The sequence below is a fragment of the Saccopteryx leptura genome, chromosome 1 (genome assembly GCF_036850995.1).
Source record: "Saccopteryx leptura isolate mSacLep1 chromosome 1, mSacLep1_pri_phased_curated, whole genome shotgun sequence".
NCBI lineage: Eukaryota > Metazoa > Chordata > Mammalia > Chiroptera > Emballonuridae > Saccopteryx > Saccopteryx leptura.
In genome coordinates this window covers 380,248,347-380,270,299 of record NC_089503.1, presented here as the reverse complement: position 1 = coordinate 380,270,299, position 21,953 = coordinate 380,248,347, and the positions used below count along the sequence as shown (strand labels likewise).

The window sequence follows — 21,953 nt, the reverse complement described above, 5'->3', positions numbered from 1 at the left end:
ACCTCATGTGACCCTCTACTGCAATGAATGAAAGGCCACCAGCTCACTCAGCAATGAATGTGGGCTATTAGTGAGCTTTCTCCATGCAGCTTATTTGAAAAATCACAAACACAGTCTTGGCTCAGAGAGTCAAGGTCAAAACTGGGGAGAGAGCTCACTGAGTCTGCCTAACACTAAAACCTAATAAAAATGGCAGAATGACAACAGTACCTCATATTTATATAACATTCTACAGTTTGATGATGAAATAGCCTCATTTCATCATCATAACTATCCTATGAGATTGATATTACCCACATTTTATAGCTCATATTCCGGGGGCCGAAAGACTTATCCTAATTCACAGGTAAGGAAGTAGACGAAACAGGAAATAAAGGAGGATCTAAGCAGTGGGGCATCAGAACCAGCTAGGCAGGTCCTGGCCTGTTGGCTCAGTGGTGGAGCAGCAGCCCAGCGTGTGGATGTCCCAGGTTTGATTTCCGCACAGGGCACACAGGAAAAGTGACCATCTCCTCCTCCACCCCTCCTCCTCTCGCTTCTCTCTCTCTCTCTCTTTTCTTTCCTGCAGCCATGGCTCAATTAGAGTGAGTTGGCCCCAAGTGCTGAGGATGGCTCGATGGCCTCCACCTCAGGCACTAAGAAGAGTTCGTTTGCTGAGCAATGGAGTGATGTCCAGATGGGCATAGTATCGCTCCCTAGTGGGCTTGCTGGATGGATCCCAGTCGGGGCACATGCAGGAGTCTGTCTCTGCCTCCCCTCCTTTCACTGAATAAACAAACAAACAATCTAAAAAGAATCAGCTAGGCAGCTGTAAAAGTTTAATATCTGGGCTCACTCCAGACCAATTAAATTTGGATCTCTGGGGAGTGGAGCTCAGGCATTGAGAAGCTTGCAAGCCCCAGGTGATCTGAAGTCTAAGTTGAGAGCCATGGGGCCAAGGGACGAGTGAAGAGTACTGTACCAAGGTTAGGACCCAGGGTATCAGGTACAGGTAAACCGAACAGGCAAGATTTTGCTAGGATATAAGTTAGCTCTATGAGGATGGGGACTTGCATGGTTCTCCCTGTATTCCCAGAACCTAGAATAGTATCAGGCACGAGGTAGGCACTCCATAAATGCCAGCTAAAGGAATGAATGAACAAGTCATTATAGATTAGGAGCCAACAATCTCAATAGCCAAATCCAACCTGTCCCTTTGATATATCAATAACGTGTTGTTGGAACACAGCCATGTCATTTGTTTATGTGTTGTCTATGGCTGCTTTCATGCTAAAAGGGTCGGGTTGAGAGTTGTAATAGGGACCGTATGGTTCACAGTGCTGAAAATATTTATTTTCTGGCCCTTAAACAGAACATGTTTGATGGCTTCTGCTCTGGATCTCAGACAGGAACGGAGCAAGTGTACTTTAGGGAGAGGCTCTACAGCAGGGTGGTCAAGAATACGGGTCCTAGAACCAGACAGTCCTTGCTTGGATCCTGGCTCTGCCACTGACCTGTTACAGGACCTTGCATATGATTTCATCTTTCCGAGTCTCAGTTTCCTCATCGGAAAAACGGGCATGTTAATAAATAATACCTCCCTCTCAGGATCGTTGTGAGAACTGTCAGCCCACGCTTGACCTACAGGAAGCACTCAACCCATGTTACCTCTCTCTACCGTGGTTTCTGGTGTAGTTACGTGCAGTTAACCAAGTAGGACAAAAACTCACTACTGCAGACTGAAGTCAAAGTCTACCTAAGTCCAGTATCATGGACAGCAGAAGGGGTGTGCCCTGGGAGGGGAAAATGATCATTCTGTAAGGTGGTGTCACGAAGGGAAACTGATGTGAGGTTTCCGAGGTAAAGGGTGTCCTGTTCAGACAACACACGCCCCCGGCCCGGTGGGTGAGCTGGGTCTGGAGGCCTGCGGCTGTGCCCACTAGCAGTCCCCGTCCTGTCTCAGGGGTGAACTCAGATTTCATTGCATTGAATCTACTCACAAGCCTGCCCCACCTCTCTGCCCTTGTTCACAGTTCTTTCTAACTGAAAGTCCTTTCCCACTCCCTGCCTTCCTGGTCTACTTCTCCTGCTGGGCTTGCTCAAGTGTGCCCTCCTCTCTCTCAGACTCGTTTTGCGAGGCTCACCCCAGTGACACCATCCTTCTCACTCCCGCAAGCTTGACAAACGGCTCTGTGATAACCCACAACGCCCTGCGGCACAGTCACGGCAGGCCTGAGTGTCCATCCGGCTTTCTACATGCTCGGAGCTCATGAGAGTCTACTTGCGTTGTAAAGCCCACACTCGGTAGCCAAACAGTGTCAGCTAACCCTGGGTTCCTGAGTTTAAGCCTTGAAGAAGACACAGGACTTGCCAGGGGCCGATGGGATTGCAAGAGAGAGAAAATTCCCATAGCCGACCAGGTAGAGAAGAGCTGCCCAGTTTCAAGATGTATGGTGGACCCTTTGTATCCTCATCCCTCCACTCTGTGGGGGCGCCTTCCTTCGGGGGCCCCCTTCCGAGGGTGCAGCCGGGGACAGAGAAAGATGGAAGAGACTTCAAAGCAAGTCGTTGACTCCTTGTCAGCAGAGATGGTGAAGAGTCGGGTTTTGGCCTCTCTGGGCTTTTCACGTTTATGTCCAGGATGGTTGGGAGCTAGCTTGCTATGGTCTGCTTCCGTGAGCACGGAGCTAGAGCGAAGCGCGGTCCCGGAGAAGGACAGACAGCCTTCTGTTACTGTTTGACGACAGAATGTGTTGCAGGGCACAGAACAGTGTTGGCCTTGAATTACATATTCCTTTTAACCAACCCCCAAGGGACAATTAGGACCTACCTCCTAAGAGGGGAGGGAGGAGAGAGAATGAAATAATATGTTTCTATAGGTCTCTATTATTATACACATGATGCTATGCTGATCATTCTAAAAAAAATGTATTCTTTACTGTGAAAGCAATTCCTCCTTGCCTAAACAAGTGAATCAATGTTGTTCAGAGACACAAAAAGACAACTGGAAACCAAACCAAATCATATCTCTATTGCCCGCCCCCCCCCCCCCCCCCCCCCCCCCCCCCCCCCGCCAAACACACACCCTGGTAATTAATGTGAATAGCCTGGAATAGTATTCTTCCTTATCTATTCATCTGTTCATACAAATACCTACAGGTGTGTGTACAGGTAGAGTGGGATCTTGTTGTTTTTTACTGAAATTGAATCTAACTGTGCACATGACTCTGCTGCATATGTCAAGGTCATCCCTATGATGGATCAAGCTCTTTTTGGGGGGGGGGAGAGAAGAGTGAGAGACAGGAAGGGGAGAGAGAGTGAGAAGCATCAACTCATTGCTTTCACTTTAGTTGTGCATTGATTACTTCTGAGAGAGGGAGGAGAGAGTGAGAAGCACCATCTGGTAGTTGCTTTCACTTTAATTGTGCATTGATTGCTTCCCGTACGTGCCTTGACCAGGGCCAAGCCAGTGTCCCCTTGTTCAAGTCATTGACCTTGGGCTTTTCATGCCTGCGACCTTTGGGCTCACGCTGGTGAGCTTTGAGATCGTGTGGACGGATGCCTCCCCCGTTTAAGCCAGTGACCTTGAGCTGATGAGCCTGTGCTCAGAGCCAGTGACCTCGGGGCTTTGAACCAGCGACCCCAGCATTCTGGGTCGACATTTTATCCACTGTGCCACCACTGGTCAGGCTGAATCAAGCTCTTTTTATTTATTTTTTTCTGATTTCTTTATGCCTAGAGACATAACAGCTATATATATATCTGAGATCATGCCATTCTTGTAGGGGTGTTTATTTTTCCATCAGTTAGGTATTAAACATGGTTTTATCTTGGCTGATCACCAGTTTGGGTCCGTGAGTCTGACATACCAAACATCCATCACCCAGGAAAGCTTCGCCTTGGCACTCAGGCTGAGTGAGTGATGTACCAGGCCAGCTGACCGTCCTGGGGTATGACTGCACGTTATGGATGGTCCTTGTTTGTCCCCTAGGGAATCTACTGAGCATCGGGCCCTGTGGCTCCTCCATCCCCTCCCACCAGATTTAGCCTTTCCCCCTTGGGTCTCCTCAGTCACTGAACATTCAGGACATGAGCAGGGAACATCAAAGACTGGTACCTTTGGTTGGAGAGCACTCCTGATGTTGCGAAATCAGGCAGCTGTGTGGACTCTACACTGTGATTTCCTATCTGGGTCCAACTTTGGTATAGTGGACACGGGGCTGGGCCACCCAGACCCCCGTTCAGGACCGACTCCCAGTGGCGGGCAGTGCTAGAATTTCTTCGGCTCAAAGGTTGCCTTGTCCAAGTCACTCCCGCCGTGCCCCCCTCCTGGGTCCCGTGCGTGAAGTGATGGCTGGGCGTGACGAAGGCCTGGGCCCTCTGTCCCCATGTGGGAGAATTCTGAAGGGCCCCAGCTTCAGGGCCTGCCATGGGGTTGGCGGAGGCCTTCACTGAGGCTGAATGGCAGCTGTACTCCCTCTGCCCAGTGCCGTTCTGCCCCCCCCCCAGGTGCTTGACTCTAAGGGCCCTTCCTAATCACCCCCTGTCTGCCCCAGACATTGTGACTGTCTCACATGAAGTTGTTCCAGAGGTGTCTTTTCTTGGTGAGACCCAATGGATTTCTCTATAATGAGTGTTGTGTCATTTGGACAGACAGGGCAAAGGTTTTGATTTTTATTGCTAAACTTGCATTTGTCCCACCCCTGTCGCTGTTCCTCATACTAGGCAGAGGGTGGGGGTGTTTCTGGGTAGCAGCATGACCAGATAGATGGCCTGTCGCAGTCCTGGAGACAGGGGACTGGACGAGATGATCTATGGGAATTTCTCTTCATCTTACCAGTGCCTCTGTCATATAAAGAGGGTGGTCCTCAGAGGCCCCTGGCGGCCCGCTGGGAGCTGCTTCCTGTCTGCACGGGTATTCACGTCACTCCTGCATGAGTCTCTGCCAGGCCTGCTTCGTCCTTGCAGATGTCCCAAGCACGGGCAGTCTCTGGCGCTGGGACTTAAACTTCTGCCTTTCAGGTTAAATACAGTGACCGCCTTCCCCGGGCATCAAAGCCAAGCTTGCCTGCATGACGGATGCCCGTCATGCCAGACTCAGAGCCCTAGACTCAAGTTCAACATCTGACCACATTCGTGGGTTCACTGTCACCATCCCTCCCTCGCTTCCTCCCAGACGCCACAGCCCCCAGCCTCAAGGTCCCCTGGCCGGGCAGCCAGGGGACGGAGCCATGCCAGGTCAGTGGGGACGTCCGTCAGCGCCAGCGGCAGCTTTGAAGTTACTTTGAAACAACTTCAGGGTTTCTGTGGACTTTGGGCAGCGGAAAGGCCAAGCCGTTTTAACTCTTCTGTTTTCGTCTGTATCGAGTGGGCTGGCAGCTGCCCAGGGACAGGATTCGCAGCCCCCTCTGCCTTTCCAAAGCACGCAGTTGTCATTCCCCACCTCCGTGGCTCTGGACGGAGGGAACAGGGGCGACGTGGTCGAAGTCCGCGGCTGCCTGCATGGGAGCCGGGCTGCCAGGGCTCACACGCGGGCCAGGTTTCTGGGCAGGAGGCTCTGGTTCAGGGATGGTCCCTGGGCTGGGATTCTGGTTCCACTTCTTGTCAGCGGGGTGACCTTGCACGAGGTACTCCCTGTCTCTGTGCCGTGGTGTCCTCATCTGCAAAATGGGTTGTTAATGGAAATGAAGTTTCGGTAAAAAGAAAAATAAAGAAAAGAAGTACTTGAAAACGTGACTGGTAGGTCATTAACACTAAGGAATGTTAGCGAGGGTGATGAAGAGGACGGAGATGGGGACGGAGAACAGGACCCAAGTCCCGTTAGCTCCGCGCGCCCGGCATCCTGCACGGCGCCTGGCACAGGGCGGGGAGGCAGCAAGCGTTTATGAAATCCAACGTCCCTCCGCTTTTTGCTAAGTGTCTGCTGCCTACTTAGCCTGCTGAGCTCTCTACCAAAAAAAAAAATGTTTTCCATTTAAAATTTTATTTTAACTTGGTATTGAAGTTTGACGTGATTCAGAAAATACAGTTTATAAGTAGGTAGCTCAGTAGGTTTCCACAAACGGAACACATCTGTGTACCCAGCGTCCAGATCAAGAAACAGAACCTCCGGCCCTGGCCGGTTGGCTCAGAGGTAGAGCGTCGGCCTGGCGTGCGGGAGACCCAGGTTCGATTCCCGGCCAGGGCACATAGGAGAAGCGCCCATTTGCTTCTCCACCCCCCCCTCCTTCCTCTCTGTCTCTCTCTTCCCCTCCCGCAGCCAAGGCTCCATTGGAGCAAAGATGGCCCGGGCGCTGGGGATGGCTCCTTGGCCTTTGCCCCAGGCGCTAGAGTGGCTCTGGTCGTGGCAGAGCAACGCCCCGGAGGGGCAGAGCATCGCCCCCTGGTGGGCAGAGCATCGCCCCCTGGTGGGCGTGCTGGGTGGATCCCGGTCGGGCGCATGCGGGAGTCTGTCTGACTGTCTCTCCCCATTTCCAGCTTCAGAAAAATACAAAAAAAAAAAAAAAAAGAAACAGAGCCTCCCAAAGCCCCCACTCCCCTGCCCAGAGGAGCCCCTCCCGCCCCCTTCTGGCTACTCCCCTCCCGTGGTCTTGACGCCTCACTGCACGGGTGAGTTGCGCCTGTGCTCGAACTGCACGGAGATGGAAGCACAGGGTGCGTGTCTGTGATGTCCGGTTTCCTTTGCTTAGCTCTGTGTGGTTGCGTGGATCATTAGTTCTCACGGCTGTACCATCTTCCATTATGTGACAATATGCAGGTTATTGACTTACCCGTCTGGGGACGGGCACCTGGGCGGTCACGCGCAGTTTCGCTGGGCGCGTTCGTGCGCTTGTCCTGGAGTGCACATACAGAAGTGTGGTGTTGGTGTGTCCTAGGTGTGCGGCTGTGGGGATTCATAGGGAACGCGGGCGCTCCGCGGGAGGAGGCACCGCCGGGCAGTTTGACGAAGAGGCTGTTCCGTGTTTTCTGTTTACTGTGAAGATGAAGAAGTTCCAACTCGGTAGTGCCGGGGCACGAGGCCCGGTGACACCCTGGTGTTCCCGAGACGTGCCTATCCCCCATGCTCTTCGTACCTGAGAGGCCACGTGTTAGAAAGCCTGCCAGAGTCCGCGTGTCCCACATACCCGGTACTGTGCTCAGAGGCGGATCTAACGGCGGGCGCACGGGGCGCGCGCCCTGTGCCTCCACGTCTGAAGGGCCCCGCAAACCCCCAACTTGGCACGTTTTTCTAATGACGCCAAGTTTGGTTTTCGTATGTGCCATTTTTTTAAAAAAATAATTTTATTTTATTAATGGGGCGACATCAATAAATCAGGATACATATATTCAAAGATAACATGTCCAGGTTATCTTGTCGTTCAATTATGTTGCATCCCCATCACCCAAAGTCAGATTGTCCTCTCGAATGTGCCATTTTAACATGAATAGTACATAATATTTTTTATTTATTTAAAAATATGGTTAATATATATTTTTATTTTCCCTGTCTCTCTCTGTTTTTTTTTTTTTTAAGGGGCCCAATATTTTCTTCTGCGCCCGGGGCCTCAACTGACCTTAATCCGCCTCTGACTGTGCTACATCCTGACGACCAGTCTATGAAATGAGATGGGTGTTGTCGTCCCCTCTGACAGATGAGGAAGCTGAGGCTCAGAGAGGCTGAGTGACTTGTCTAAGGTCACACAGGGTCAGACAACCTAACAGATTTGCTTGAATCTAAAGCTCCTGCATTTGGGGAGCTGATGGAGAATAGTTGTGGCTTCAGTGCTAACACTGGGTAGAGACCCAGGCACGGCGGTGGGGGCTGTTCCCCCGGAACCTGAGCCAGTGTGGGGCGGTGGCTGTGCGTGCGGAGACGCTCTGTAAAAAGGACCAACTCGATGACCTTGAGAAGCCAAATTGTTTTCCTGCCCAGGGGCCGCTGGAGAAAGTCATAAGTTTCCTGGAAGGCGAGGGTGACCATGTAATTTACTGTCTAAACCAGGACTCTTGCAGGACGGAAAGGGACACTCACTGGATAGGACACTGTCCCAGGGAAACTGGGACATACACTTACCCCCTCCAAGTCTGAGTGACAGCACTCGCCTGGTCCGTGGGGCTGTCCGGGTTCTTTTTAACTCTTTAAGAACAGTGTCTGTCTGGAGTTTGCCCTGATAGGGTGTATGTCTAGTCTCCTCTGTTTATACTAAAACAGGGTCTGGCTCTCCTCTCCTCCTCTCTCCACACCATTCCCTGCTCAAATGTGGCTCTGACAAGGTGAGCGTCCTTCAACACATCCAGTTACCATCGAGTCGCATATGCCAGCAGACCAGGCGCTCCTAGAAGGCTAGGGCTGGGCCTGAGTTACTGTGATATTGATGGCACCTGTCCAGGCGACAGGCACAGAGTCAGCACTTGTTGACTGTATATACCTTTTATTCACATGCTCATTCATTCGTTCAGTCAGTCGTAGTTCCTAAAACAAGCTTAGTTTAGACTCTTCTTTCCTCTTCTGGTCTGAGTCCTATTCCACTGGCCCAGAAAGAGAAGTCCGTTGTAGGTATAAGCATGCCTACATGCAAAAGACAAAGAGTAAAACAGATCAACTTCACGAGCAGCAAAAGCTATTGTATCATGGGGATTTGGGGTCAGTCAGGATCTAGGGTGAAATTTTAGCTGTCCCGCGAATCAGCAGAACTTCTTTAGATAAGTGATTTAGCGACCTGGCATGTGTGAGCCTAGGTTTGAGTCACCTGTAAGATAGAAACCTGTGTACAGTACTGCCTGTGGTGCAGGAGAGAAGTGAGTCTGTGACGCAGGGCGTACATGATGGCTCCTTACACCGCAGAGCGCTGTGTCATGCTTTGTCATTCATGGGCGTGGCGGTTCAGCAACTGCCTGGGGAGCCTTGGGGGAAGGCGCTGTGTGGGGATCCCAGTTGGGTCCTGGGGAAGGAATCCTGGTGAGCAAAATCCACTCCCCCTCCCGGGTCCCAGCCTAGGGAGGCTGACTGTGCGTATGTGACAGCCCACGCGGGTGGGAGCTTTTATGAAGGGATCAAAAAATTCTCCCAGGTCTTAGCAGGGGTTCCCAAAGTTTTTACACAGGGGGCCAGTTCACTGACCCTCAGACCGTTGGAGGGCCGCCATATACCAGGGGTCCCCAAACTACGGCCCGCGGGCCGCATGCGGCCCCCCGCCGCACTTCCAGAAGAGGCACCTCTTTCATTGGTGGTCAGTGAGAGGAGCATAGTTCCCGTTGAAATACTGGTCAGATTGTTGATTTAAATTTACTTATTCTTTATTTTCAATATTGTATTTGTTCCCATTTTGTTTTTTTACTTTAAAATAAGATATGTGCAGTGTGCATAGGGATTTGTTCATAGTTTTTTTTATAGTCCGGCCCTCCAATGGTCTGAGGGACAGTGAACTGGCCCCCTGTGTAAAAAGTTTGGGGACCCCTGGCCATATACAGTGCTCCTCTCACTGACCACCAGAGAAAGAGGTGCCCCTTCTGGAAGTGCGGGGTGGGGGCGGATAAATGGCCTCAGGGGGCCGCATGCGGCCCGAGGGCTGTAGTTTAGGGAAGCCTGTTAGAGGTTTGATGTGGGTGTGTCAAAGACGTGGATGCCCCGGATAATTAATTTCTCATGAAGCCCACAGCTGCATTTTCACCAGAACGACAGTGAGAAGCCTCCACGGGCTGGTGCTGCTGCCCAGCTATGGATCTGGTGCAGCGTAGTGGCTTCTAGCGCGGGTTCCAGGAGTCAGACTGCAGGGGTCCCAATTCAGATGCCACTGCTTACTAGGACTGTAGCCTTGGGCAAGTAGTGACCCTCCCTGAGGCTGTTCTCTCACCTGTTACATGATGACCAGAATGGTCCCTACCCTCAAATGAAGACAAAATGAATTCTTGTAAAGGACTTAGAACAGTGTCTGGAACGTAGCATGTACTCAGCAGATCGTCACTGTTACTGTTATTTGCCAAGCAGTGCTTTCCATCCGAACGCTAGTTCTGTGTGGTCCGATGCCATGCACAGTGAGAGGAAGGATCCTTTTGAGATGGGGGAAGTCAGGGAAGGCTTCACGGTAAAGAAGTGTCCCCAGGTATATTTCAGACTTCCTTTATACCCTGAGCAAAAGGGTTTGTTTATTTCTTGTGATTTACTCAGTCTTAAAGCTTGGGAAAGAAGATTTAGTGTGGGAGAAATTCCTTCCTGTAAGAAACGTAAGTCAAGTGCTCTGGAACTCTGAAGGCCAATAAGGTGTGGTCTCTGCCCTCACGTATTTCCAACCTCCCCCATCCATCCTTTGTGCTAGTGACTAGGATGTAAGATGGGTCCTCCATGTGCTAGCAGGATCTCGAGGGAGGATCTAGAAGGGAGGACGGCTATTCCATGCAGGTGCTCGAAGTTGGGAAACTTGGATTCCATTTTGGAACGTTTGGGAAATGCTGGGAAATGCTGGACTCTCCTTCCAGGTTTGTGTTGTTATTAGATGAGTGGTTTCATCTGTTGGGGTGAAAACTACGTGGTGGTTTCTGTGGAAGATGGACAGATGGTCCCTCTGGTTCCTTCAGTCCCTTTGTGACATCCACATAGATGTCTGTTCTGCAGGTGAAGGGCGTAAGCAAACATTTGGAACTTTTCTTAGACGATGTTGACCAAGTCTAGAGAAACGTATCTGCCACACTGCCCAGGGATGGTCGGGATCTATGCTTCTTGTAAGGTGTGCTTCATCTCGGATGCTGTGACCCACTTTAAACCCCCTGTCTCAAAACCAGCATGCGGGCCCTGGCCGGTTGGCTCAGCGGTAGAGCGTTGGCCTGGCGTACGGGGGACCCGGGTTCGGTTCCCGGCCAGGGCATACAGGAGAAGCGCCCATTTGCTTCTCTACCTCCCCCCTCCTTCCTCTCTGTCTCTCTCTTCCCCTCCCGCAGCCAAGGCTCCATTGGAGCAAAGATGGCCCGGGCGCTGGGGATGGCTCCTTGGCTTCTGCCCCAGGCGCTAGAGTGGCTCTGGTCGGGGCAGAGCATCGCCCCCTGGTGGGCAGAGCATCGCCCCTGGTGGGCGTGCCGGGTGGATCCCGGTCGGGCGCATGCGGGAGTCTGTCTGACTGTCTCTCCCAGTTTCCAGCTTCAGAAAAATACAAACAAACAAACAAAAAAAACAGCATGCGAAAGGAAGTCTCTCCTCTGCCTCCATCTCCCTCTCTTTTTTCCAGTGAGGAGGCGATGAAATGCACAACCCGTTCGAACCTTTATAAATGTAAAGAAAAATTCTTTTGGTCTTTTCAAAGCATGCAAATGTAATTCTAACGGTATAATGATTCTATAGAATAATAAACATATGAAAAGATTGTTCCACCTTACTTGGAATCAGAGGAGATACCATAAATTGAAAGAAATCACAGGAAGACATTATTTAATGCTCATCAGATTGGCCAAAAGAATTATACTCATCCCACTGGATGTAGAGCCAAATATAATTCCCATTCACTAATGGTGGGAATTCAATTGGCTTGAACACTTCGGAGAGCAATTTGGTACTGTCTGGCAAAACTGAAGATGCGCTTCCCCTATGGCCCGGCAGTTCTAGTCCTGAGTAAGTCCAGAGAAACTCTTAAAACGTGTGGAAACGAGATGTGTTCAGGGATATTCATTACAGCGTGGCTCTCAAGAATTAAGAGAACAACTCAAATGTCAGTCGTCAACCAGAAGACTGGTTCAATAATCCAGTGTTCACATATGGTGGGTGGAACACTAGGTGACACAGTAGACAAAAAATGAAGAGAGTGTGCAAGTGAGGTACAATCTCAGAAACGTCTTTCGCGGGAAAAGCAAGCTGCAGAAGGATACCATTCTCATTAAGTTTAAAATAATATAAAAGAGTATCTTTTCACTTCTAAAGATTGACACATGTAATTAAAATGTAAAAACATGTTTGGCCTAACCGCTACATTCGGAGAGGCAGCTCCCTCCGGGGAAGGCGGGAAGGAAGACCAGGCAGCGGTACCCAGGGGCTCCGTTTGTACCTGCCATCTTTTATTTCTTATACTCAGTGATGGGTATACAAATGTTTGTTTTATCTATTTTTTCTGCGTCTTTTAAAAAATTTTTTATTTAAAAAATTACATGTAAAGAGGTGACACTGACCAGTAAGAGTACACAGGTGTCAGGTGAACATCTCTGTTTGAACTGTTGATTCTGTCGTGTGCCCGTCACCTCAAGTCAGATCATTTTCCGTCCCTCTTTACTTCCTTTCCCTCCTCCTTCCCCCACATCCCCATCCAATTGTTTATTTGTGATCTATATTTTTAGATAGATAAAATGTATCTTAGTTTAAAACAAGTTAATTTTTTTTATTTATTTATTTTTTTTTCATTTTTCTGAAGCTGGAAACAGGGAGAGACAGTCAGACAGACTCCCGCATGCGCCCGACCGGGATCCACCCGGCACGCCCACCATGGGGCGGTGCTCTGCCCACCAGGGGGCGATGCTCTGCCCATCCTGGGCGTCGCCATATTGCGACCAGAGCCACTCTAGCGCCTGGGGCAGAGGCCGAGGAGCCATCCCCAGCGCCCGGGCCATCTTTGCTCCAATGGAGCCTTGGCTGCGGGAGGGGAAGAGAGAGACAGAGAGGAAAGCGCGACGGAGGGGTGGAGAAGCAAATGGGCGCTTCTCCTGTGTGCCCTGGCCGGGAATCGAACCCGGGTCCTCCGCACGCTAGGCCAACGCTCTACCGCTGAGCCAACCGGCCAGGGCCACAAGTTAATTTTTTTTAAATGGGCCACCCCTCTCCTCTGCCCATCGGCACCAGTCTCCTGTGCCCATTGGCATGTGGGTACACGGGAGGGTGGCTAGGAAGCCGCTGCCCATTCGCCCCAGGTCTGTGTGGGAAATTTCAGCAGATGTGCCCATCCTCCGCTGGCCTCTTGGGTCCCTTATGCACATGCTAATCACTGTTTTTGAACTAAAAATCTTGACCCCCCCCCTCTTTTTTTCTGATTTGTTGGGATCCCATTTTGTTATATTGCTGAAGCTGCGAAACAGGGTCTTCAAAACGGAAGCCAAAGGGCAGCCCTCTGGCCAGCTCTCTGTGTTGCAACTTGCGGGAGCCTTCTCTGTCCCATCCCTTTCTTGGGAATTACTGGAATTTCTTGCTAGTGCTGGCAAGTGACCACAGCTATAATCCTGACATCCTTTTTTGATAAGGACATGGGACCAACAGTCTCAAGTATTTCTCTTTGCCCCCGGGGCAGCCGAAAGAGTCTCCCTCCCCCATGGTGGAAAGGGTCTCCCTCCCCCATGGTACAAAGGGTCTCCCTCCCCCATGGTGGAAAGGGTCTCCCTCCCCCTTGGTGGAAAGGGTCTCCCTCCCCCTTGGTGGAAAGGGTCTCCCTCCCCCTTGGTGGAAAGGGTCTCCCTCCCCCTTGGTGGAAAGGGTCTCCCTCCCCCTTGGGGGAAAGGGTCTCCCTCCCCCATGGTGGAAAGGGTCTCCCTCCCCCTTGGTGGAGAGGGTCTCCCTCCCCCATGGTGGAAAGGGTCTCCCTCCCCCATTGTGACTGCCTGGTTTCGAGTAAGGTCTCCTAGTCTCCTGACTTAAACAACCACTGCTCTGTTCCTCTCGCAAACATCCTGTCCTGAAGTCCGAAATGCAGAGAATTGCTTCGCTTTCTTTCACTTGACAATGAAGCCAGGCTGGCTTGTCTCCGGGTCCTTATTGAAATGCAGTCGACTCAGCTCTTCTCTGTGCCTTACTCTCTGGGATGGCCCCTCTCCCTTGGAATCTGGTCCGGGCCCAATGCAAGTGGCACACGCTGGCTTGGCCTCGAGCGCCCTGTCCTCTGTGGTGCGGCCTCTGCCCTTGACCGAGCCCACGGACCTCGGTGCCCAGGTCTCCAGCAGCGAGCCCGTTATCTGGCTGCCAGGGGGACTGCACAAGGGACTCAAGCTGAGGGGGTGCCTTTCCTCTCTGCCTCCTGCCCGTTTATCCGTCACACAGCTATTTCTGCGTCACATAACTCACCTTAATGAAAAGGAAGAAAATCACACAAAATTAGGACTCTGGGGCACAAATCCCGGCTACATGGTTGTTCTGAAAATATACCTTGTAGCCTGTGTTAGTCAGGCCCTGGGCAGGAAACGGTTGGCACTTCCCAAAGGGTTTAACTGATAAGCATGTAATGAGAGGACTATTTGCAGAGAGATAAGGGACTAAGGAGATGGTGAGACACCCAGGGACAAGCAACAGAAAGCTGTCAACACTCCTACACTTGAAGGGATAAAGGGGTGGGGAGGGGTGTCATCAGAGTCCTGGGCCAGTTGGGGCAGAGATGGAGGGGCTTCTTGGCAGGAAGCTGTGGTCCCAGAGTGACAGCCACTGCCTGGCCTTGGCTTAGCAGAGGGACTGGGGAGTAAGCACCCGGAGTCTCTCCTGCCACACTCCATTCACATGGCCTTGCTTCCCACTGGCCAGGGCCCTTCAGGCACCAGAAACCCAGGAATCTGGGTGATGCCATTCAGGGAGTCATTCCCTTGAGCAGGAGTGTGGCAGAGAAGGGCAGGGGGTGGAGGCAGAGCGGCCAGCCGAGAATAGTCAGCATGCATTCCTCCTACGAAGGGAAAGACCAGGCGTGATGGGGAGTCCCCTCTGATTGAAAGTGTAATAGCTCTGGGCCGTTTGGGCTGTGGCTGTGGACTGGCTGACTCCAGGGGGCTTAGATTGGGTGCGCCCGCCCACCCGGAGGGGGACCTGGGAAGGGAAAGGCACTGACATTTATGGGCGTGGGGCAGGGACTTTACTCTGTGCTTTGAGAGGGAAGTATGCTTAGAATGAGGCTTGGGGATTGGCTCTTTAGCATGCGTTAAATGCTCCGTTGTTTAGAAAACAGAGGTGTCCACCTTGAAGTGATTGAGCTGGGTGCTCTGAGATGGAGCTAATCTTCCCAGGGTGCTCCTCCTGGCTCCACCCCCATGTGCACCATCCCTTCCCCTCCCCTCCCCTCCCCTGAGGCTCACCTGAGCCACTGCCTCCTCTCTCGAAGGCCATCAGGGGGGCAGCCTTGGCTGGGTGCCCTATGCTGTGGCAAAGTGCAGAGAAAAGAGAAGATACACTCAGACTCATGGGAGTACAGGGCCTGCCTTTGAGGGTTTCTAACTGGTCCACTCTATGAATCGGGATAGACATGAGAATGATAAGGGACCCTGTAAAGCCAGTAGCCACGGCCACCATCACAGCCGCCTGGCCCATGAAGGTTCGCATTTGATTCGGACAGACGGTAATGAAACAATGGAGCCAAGAACTGGTGGGTCATCATCTTTATCCTAGCTTGCACCCAGCGGGCAAGAAATACACACAGTGGAAAAATACTTCCCTTTCCATTCAGGGCTCCCAAAGCCACTGACTTATCCGAGTTTCCTAGAATCAAAGTTTTCTACCTCACCAACCTTATTCACCTCTGTTCCCCATCTCCTTCTCCCTGCACAAACTCTGCACAAACTGGCTACTCTTTCAGCACCCCACCATCTTGGCTGCTTCTCCTCTCCTCCACATGGCCTTCCTCTGCTCTCCTCTCTAATGCTAATTTCAGGAACCGAGAGAGTGCAAAGCTCCAGGTCTGCCCCACTTTATAGTGTAGAAACCAAAACCTTTAATCCAATATACAAACAAGGAAGTCTCTGATACAAAGTCACTCATCTGAGGCATAATGGGATTCCTCATGAGAGTGCACCACTCCACATCAGAAAGGGTGGGAATGGCTTAGTCCCAAAACCAAGCCCCAGGCTACAAGGATCCTGCCTGCCCACAGCCCACCCCCAACATACAATAATATAATCACGCCCATCCCAAGCAAGTAGGGCAACCAATACCATCACCTGGGCGACGGGCTTCCACGTGGGCAGCGCCATCTTTAACAAAGTGAGCATAATTTATTTTATCTGCCCAACAGACCCGCAAAGCAATATAGCAGGTACAAGTCTGCAGTCTACAAACAAAATGTATACTTGGCAAAGGAGGGTGGAGGAGTGGAGCCATTGAAGCATTGAGGGTAAAGTCCCTGTGCTGCGTCACGTGGCAGCTGTGTGACCTTGGGTAAACATTTGACACCTCTCAATGGGCCTCAGGTTCCTCCTCTGTGAAACAGGAAAACTAAAGGTGTATTTCCCACTTTTGCAAGGATGGCATGGGGTCATCTGCCTGAAACACAGAGCCTGGTACATGGTGAATGATCAATAGATGTTGACTGTTATCAACGTGATTCTTATTCCTGGAGGTGAGTGACAGTCACTGCTTGGAAAGGAAGTGAATTCCAGAAACGTGGCACCTTCTTGAGTCTTCTAATCTAGCTCTGTCCTTTTCCGGCTAACCTCGCAGGACTCAGTTCTTTGACTCACACTCATGTCTCATTAGGGTGGATGCTAAGGTCCCTCCTGGGTGGAGAGTCATGAGATATTCAGGGGAAGAGGAATCTGAAGAGGTCATCTCGTCTAGTATTTCTCAAACTGCATTTGATAAAATACCTGGTTCTCGCAGGGGCCCTCAGGGGGAGAAGCTCTGGGGTTGAAGACATTTCAGTAATGCTCTCCCATCCCCACGCCATCACCCTCCCAGAGCCGCAGGGCCCAGAGGAGCACTGGAGTAAACTGGTATTCTCTCAGCTTATTTATCTAAAGAGGACTTTTCCCTGGGATGCCCCACGGAACTAGTGTTTTGAGCAGGAGTCTCCAAACTTTTTACACGGGGGTCCAATTCACTGTCCCTCAGACCGTTGGAGGGCCGGAGTATAAAAAAAAACTATGAACAAATCCCTATGCACACTGCACAAATCTTATTTTAAAGTTAAAAAACAAACAAACACCAAAACGGGAACAAATACAATATTTAAAATAAAGAACAAGTAAATTTAAATCAACAAACTGACCAGCATTTCAATGGGAACTATGGGCCTGTTTTTGGCTAATGAGATGGTCAATGTCCTGTTCCATATTTGTCACTGCTAGCCGTAACAAGTGATATGACGCGCTTCCGGAGCTGTGACGCGTCCATCCCGTGTCACCGGAAGTAGTACTGTACATAAGCACGCCGCACCTTGCGGGGCCTCCACATATAGTACTCCTCTCACTGACCACCAATGAAAGAGGTGCCCCTTCCGGAAGTGCGGCGGGGGCCGGATAAATGGCCTCAGGGTGTCGCATGTGGCCTGCGGGCCATATAGTTTGGGGACCCCTGGTTTTGAGGCATCTGTCAGTCAGGATTTGTGTTTGGCTGTGAGGTGCAGAAACCCGACTAGAGCACCTCTATCAGCGAGGGGTCTTTATTTTTCTAATACAAGTTCAGCAGATGCAGTCCAGAGTTGGCCGAGTGGCACCACTGTGCCACCAGGGTCTCAAGCTCCCTCTGTCTCAGCTCCAGCCTCCTTTAGAATGAGACAAACTTTTGTCTTTGTGCTCACTGCCTTATGGTTAAAAGATGGCTGCGTCACCTCCGGCTTCACAGCTGCATTCATTTTCCTGCACAGGCAGGAAAAAAGGGGAGGACAAAGCACAGAAGGCACGTGCCAGCTGACTCTGCTCTTTTTAAACAACCTTTTCTGGACACCTCCTCCGGAAATTGGCCAAAACTGGGTGAGGCAGAGACTTCAAACGGCAGCAGTGTCTAGGGGGAAGTGGGCACATTGCTGCCTCAAACACAGGCAGGGACCTATCAGTATAGAAGACGGAGAGAAGAGATATTTGGTGGGCAATTCATATTGTTTCTCATTGATCAAACCTTTGCTTCTGTCCACAGCAGGTGGATCCTAAAAGCATCCCAGGCAAAGAAAATATAAACAAACAAAACAAACAAACCAGCAGATCTTTGTAATCAATAGAAAATACAAATTCTAAGCGACAAGGCACATGGCTCACAGACTGTTGTGGGAGATGCTGTTGGTACTCTGTGCAGATCCCCCCGCTGCTGTGGGTGCGCCAGCTAAGGGCTGGCGGGGATGTGGGCTGCCCTTGGTTTACTGAGTCCCTTTGCCCAGAGATGCCCACCCTGCCCATGCATCCTGTGGGCAATGGCTAACTGGGAAAGAGACACAGAGGTCCCTGTGCCCTACCCCAAGGGGGGCCAGAGCACAGTACAGACCCTCCTCCAGAGCTCTCTTAAAACCACATTCTTCTCAGATCCTTCCTGCCCTCCCCTCTCTCCCTCATTCCCTCCCTGGTTTCTCCTGAGGGCGCAGCCTCAATAGATGACATGTGGGCAGATCTCCGTCCTGGGTTCCGCCTCCTGGGAGCCCAACCTCTGGTGTCCTGGGTCATGCATGATGTTCCTTACTTCCTTCTAAGGGATTTGATCCAACGCCCTTTCCCTCAGTCCCGCTGTGGTCACTGGTCTCGGTGTTGTGAGGACAGTTCTGCATCCCACCTTGGCGATGGCCAGGGGACAGCTTCTTCCCAGGTCCTATCACCCGTGTTTGACGGAACGTCCGAGCTGGACCCTCAGCCGGGGTTGGCCAGCAGAGCATCTTCTGGGGCAGATATTCTTAGAAACACTGATTTGCATTCTTAAGCCCACAAACTGTTTGAAGAGATGTGTCCTGTGTGTGTGTCCTGTGTGTGTGTGTGTGTGTGTGTGTGTGTGTGTGTGTGTGAGAGAGAGAGAGAGAGAGAGAGAGAGAGAGAGAGAGAGATTTTCCGTCCTGTGGCAATGTCAGCCGGGTATTTATAGCTGGGTCTACAGGGCATCCTCACGTGGCTGAGGAAAATGAGAACCTCATGTGGCTTTTGTTTTGTTTCCCTCCGCTTTGGCCACTGCAGACTCTCCCGTTCTCAAAGCCTTGTTGTTGTAACTGGAGCCGCACCGAGCATCACTACCATGGCGAGGTTATGTAAATTTACTCTTTCAGGCGGGACACAGGGTCTGAGAGGAGAGAGAGAGAGAGAGAGAGAGAGAGAGAGAAAGGGGACACAGAGTGGCAGCCTCACCTGTCACCACGCTCTCTAGAAAGTGCTGGATTGACCCTGTGGATGTGGCCTCCTTAGGTCACCTCCTGCTCCCTCTGCATAGGAGTGCCTTTGAAAGAAAACGGTTTGCTCTCTCCTTGTTTTTCTGTATTCTTGAGTCTTTTCTGGCTATGTTTTGCCTCCTCGGTTAGACGGAGCACACCCCGGGGGCCAGGTCCGTTTGCCCAGGTTATTAGGCTCATGCCAGGGGGTGTGCGGGGAGGGGGCAAGGGAAGGGGTGGCAGCAACTCAGGGCCTGCTTTCTCCAGGATGGCTTAAGAACTGCTGGAATTCTCTGGACAGTAAGGTTACGGACAGGCTGGTGTGCTTCCGGAACATTTCACACTGCGGCGGCCGAGAGCCCCAGCACCGTATCGATGCGCCGCCCTTGCGGGCTGGCGGGCTGGAGCCCACACAGTCGCACTGCGGATTTAAGCAGCGGAGGCTGCAGAGGGTCTGCCGCCGGGGCGTGGGGCAGGGTGGCACAGCTCAAACCCACCAGAACATAGACAACGGGCCGAGGAGCCCACGCGGAGGGAGCTGCAGCTTAGCTGCTGTTATCCCCTGGGCTGGAGGGGGCGGGGTGGGCCCTGCGTCTTCTCACTGCCTGGCTAAAACCAGGGCCGGCAGACCGCCTGCAGCTGGCCCACCGCATGTGTGGCTTTACAAACTCCTAGTCTGCAAACTCGCCAAACAACACCTTCCATCCGCTGAAGACCTACTATGTGCCGGGCACTGGGTTCACCACTTGTGGTATTCCAGGACGTCGTATTCTCACCATGGGCCTGAAAAGTGGGGTGCTATCCCACTTAACAGAAGAGAAAACCAAGGTTTTGAGAGTTGAGGCACCTTACCTTTAGTCTCATTGCAAGTTAGAGGGCCAGAGGCCATTGCCAGTAAGGTGTGCCTGCCTCCGGGAGCTGGCGCTCTGATAACAGCGCAACCATCTCCCTTTGCCATGAACTCAGCAATCAGCTGCCCGACTTCCAGTGATGGCTCAGCTCCATCAGCATCATCCGGTATCTGCACCTCCCGGCCCTGCCTGTCTGGTCACAGAGTGGAAGGGGACTTCTGATTTTGGGGTCACAGGCAGCTTCTGGAGTGCCTGTAGCTTGACCACTGGGACCTGCGACTCAGCCCTGCGCCCTGCTTTCTGCTGAGAACACACCACCCCCTGCATCCCCGCCTCCCTCCTCCTACCTCCCACCCCCACCTCCCACCTCCTGTGAGTTCTAGAGGGTTTCCAAACCTAGGGCAGAGCCAGCAATTCATTAGTCTTTGTCCTGTTTCCAGGAATCCCAAATATACAAGAATTCTTATTGAAAAGTCAAGTGTTCTTGGGGAAAGTGTGTGTCACCGAGAGAGCGAGATTCCTCACATGGGGAAAAGGGATCCTAGTCCGGTCCAGGAAAATAAGTGTGGATTTCAGAGCCAGATGGAAGCGAATTGGCTTTTCCTGACAGCCCATCCCCGGCTCCTCGCCCCCTCACAAACCACACTGGAGAGTCTGCCTTCCCAGTTCATCTGAGGGCACCAAGCAACTGGGCAGCCTTATCCTCCGGATACGGAGGAGAGAAGAAGAGGCAGATCAGGGTGAATGAGTAGTGTCCGTGTGTGTCTAGGTGTGTGTACACAGTTCTCACCTGCAGGTCACTTTCTGTGCCCTTCCTCTTGGCATGAACCACTCCCTTCATGAAGAACGCTCTAGTGGGTTATTTTGGGAGGAAGGCGGATCCCAGGGTAAAGAATGGCGGGTAATGTTCTTCTGGAGAGGAAATGTCTCCTCCCACTTGGGGGAAGCTCCGCCTACCAGAGGGTCGCAGGTCAATGCAGAGGACAGCTGCTCTGGGACATTGAGAAAGCGCTACTCCTTGCTACACATGCAAACCCACGGGCTGGAAACAAAGGGCAAGAGCCAAGAGGCAGGGTGGTGTGGCGCGCGTCATAATCAAGAAAAGCTTCAGAAGGACATGGAGTTTAAAAGCAAACAAAAATAACTTTTCCCCCTTGATTATAAAAGAAATACAGGTTCATTATAGAAAATGTAGAAAATACATGGAAGCAGAAAGAGAGAAAATGAAATCAGCCTATAAGCGCATCACTGGGGGACCGGAAGGGACTCGGACCTTTCTGTTTCTATACCCCTGCTCTCCAGTTTCCCCCCTGGGCCCCCATGTGGCCTTGGGGAACGTACTCTCCAGTCTGGCTAACACTTAGCAATTCGCTGTTTTCCCTTTCTGCACCCATTTTAAAGCAGGGCTGAGTATATATTGTCCATGTAGACCAGTGGTAGTCAACCTGCTCCCCACTAGGGGGCATTCCAGCTTTCACGGTAGGCGGTAGCGGAGCAACTAAAGTATAAATAAAAAGATAGATTTAACTATAGTAAGTTGTTTTATAAAGATTTATTCTGACATAAAGTACTTGGTAAGTAATTATTATTATATGCTTTAACTTGCTGTAACTCTGCTTTATAAATTTTATAAAGTAAAGTGACTTCCCTACTTTATAAATCACCATTACTGTGGAACTGGTGGGCGGTTAGAAAATTTTACTACTAACAGAGATACAAAAGTGGGCGGTAGGTATAAAAAGGTTGACTCCCTCTGGTGTAGGTGTTGGACAGTTCCGTATTCTGTGTAAATGAGAACAACTGTGTAAATGAGAACAGTTTGGGGCTAGGTGTTGAAAGTGGTCGCAGGACGTGGTCTGATGGAGACCAGCTCAGAACTTGTCTGAGGGGAGGGGCCCCGAGCACTGGAGGGTCCTCACTGGGATGGAAGAGTGTTTTCAATGATGGGGGTGACCAGTATCTCAAGTTCCACCTCCCCGCTCCTGCATGGGCTGTGAGCCACAACAAAGCAAGTCCCTGCCTCTGATGGCGGCTTGGGTTCCCTGGCCACAGATACAGCCCTCATGTCATTACAGTGTTGGATTTCACAACGCTGAGTTTTGGGCTGTTAGTTGCTCCGTTGTATAGGTTTGAAACGAGGCCCTCACAGAGTTAA

General features: G+C 51.4%; 1 protein-coding gene across 3 annotated transcripts in view; it reads left to right on the top strand.

Moving 5' to 3' along the window:
• Nucleotides 1–21,953, top strand: part of DAAM2 (dishevelled associated activator of morphogenesis 2) — a 125,300-nt gene that overhangs the window by 5,525 nt on the left and 97,822 nt on the right. Inside the window, exon 1 of one of the 3 annotated variants that reach the window (XM_066359488.1) lies at nucleotides 5,424–5,711. The exons of the other annotated variants lie outside the window; for them this stretch is intronic. The gene's annotated coding sequence lies outside the window, so the exon portion shown is untranslated. Of the gene's footprint in view, nucleotides 1–5,423; nucleotides 5,712–21,953 lie in introns of those variants that run through there. 3 annotated transcript variants of the gene reach the window in all.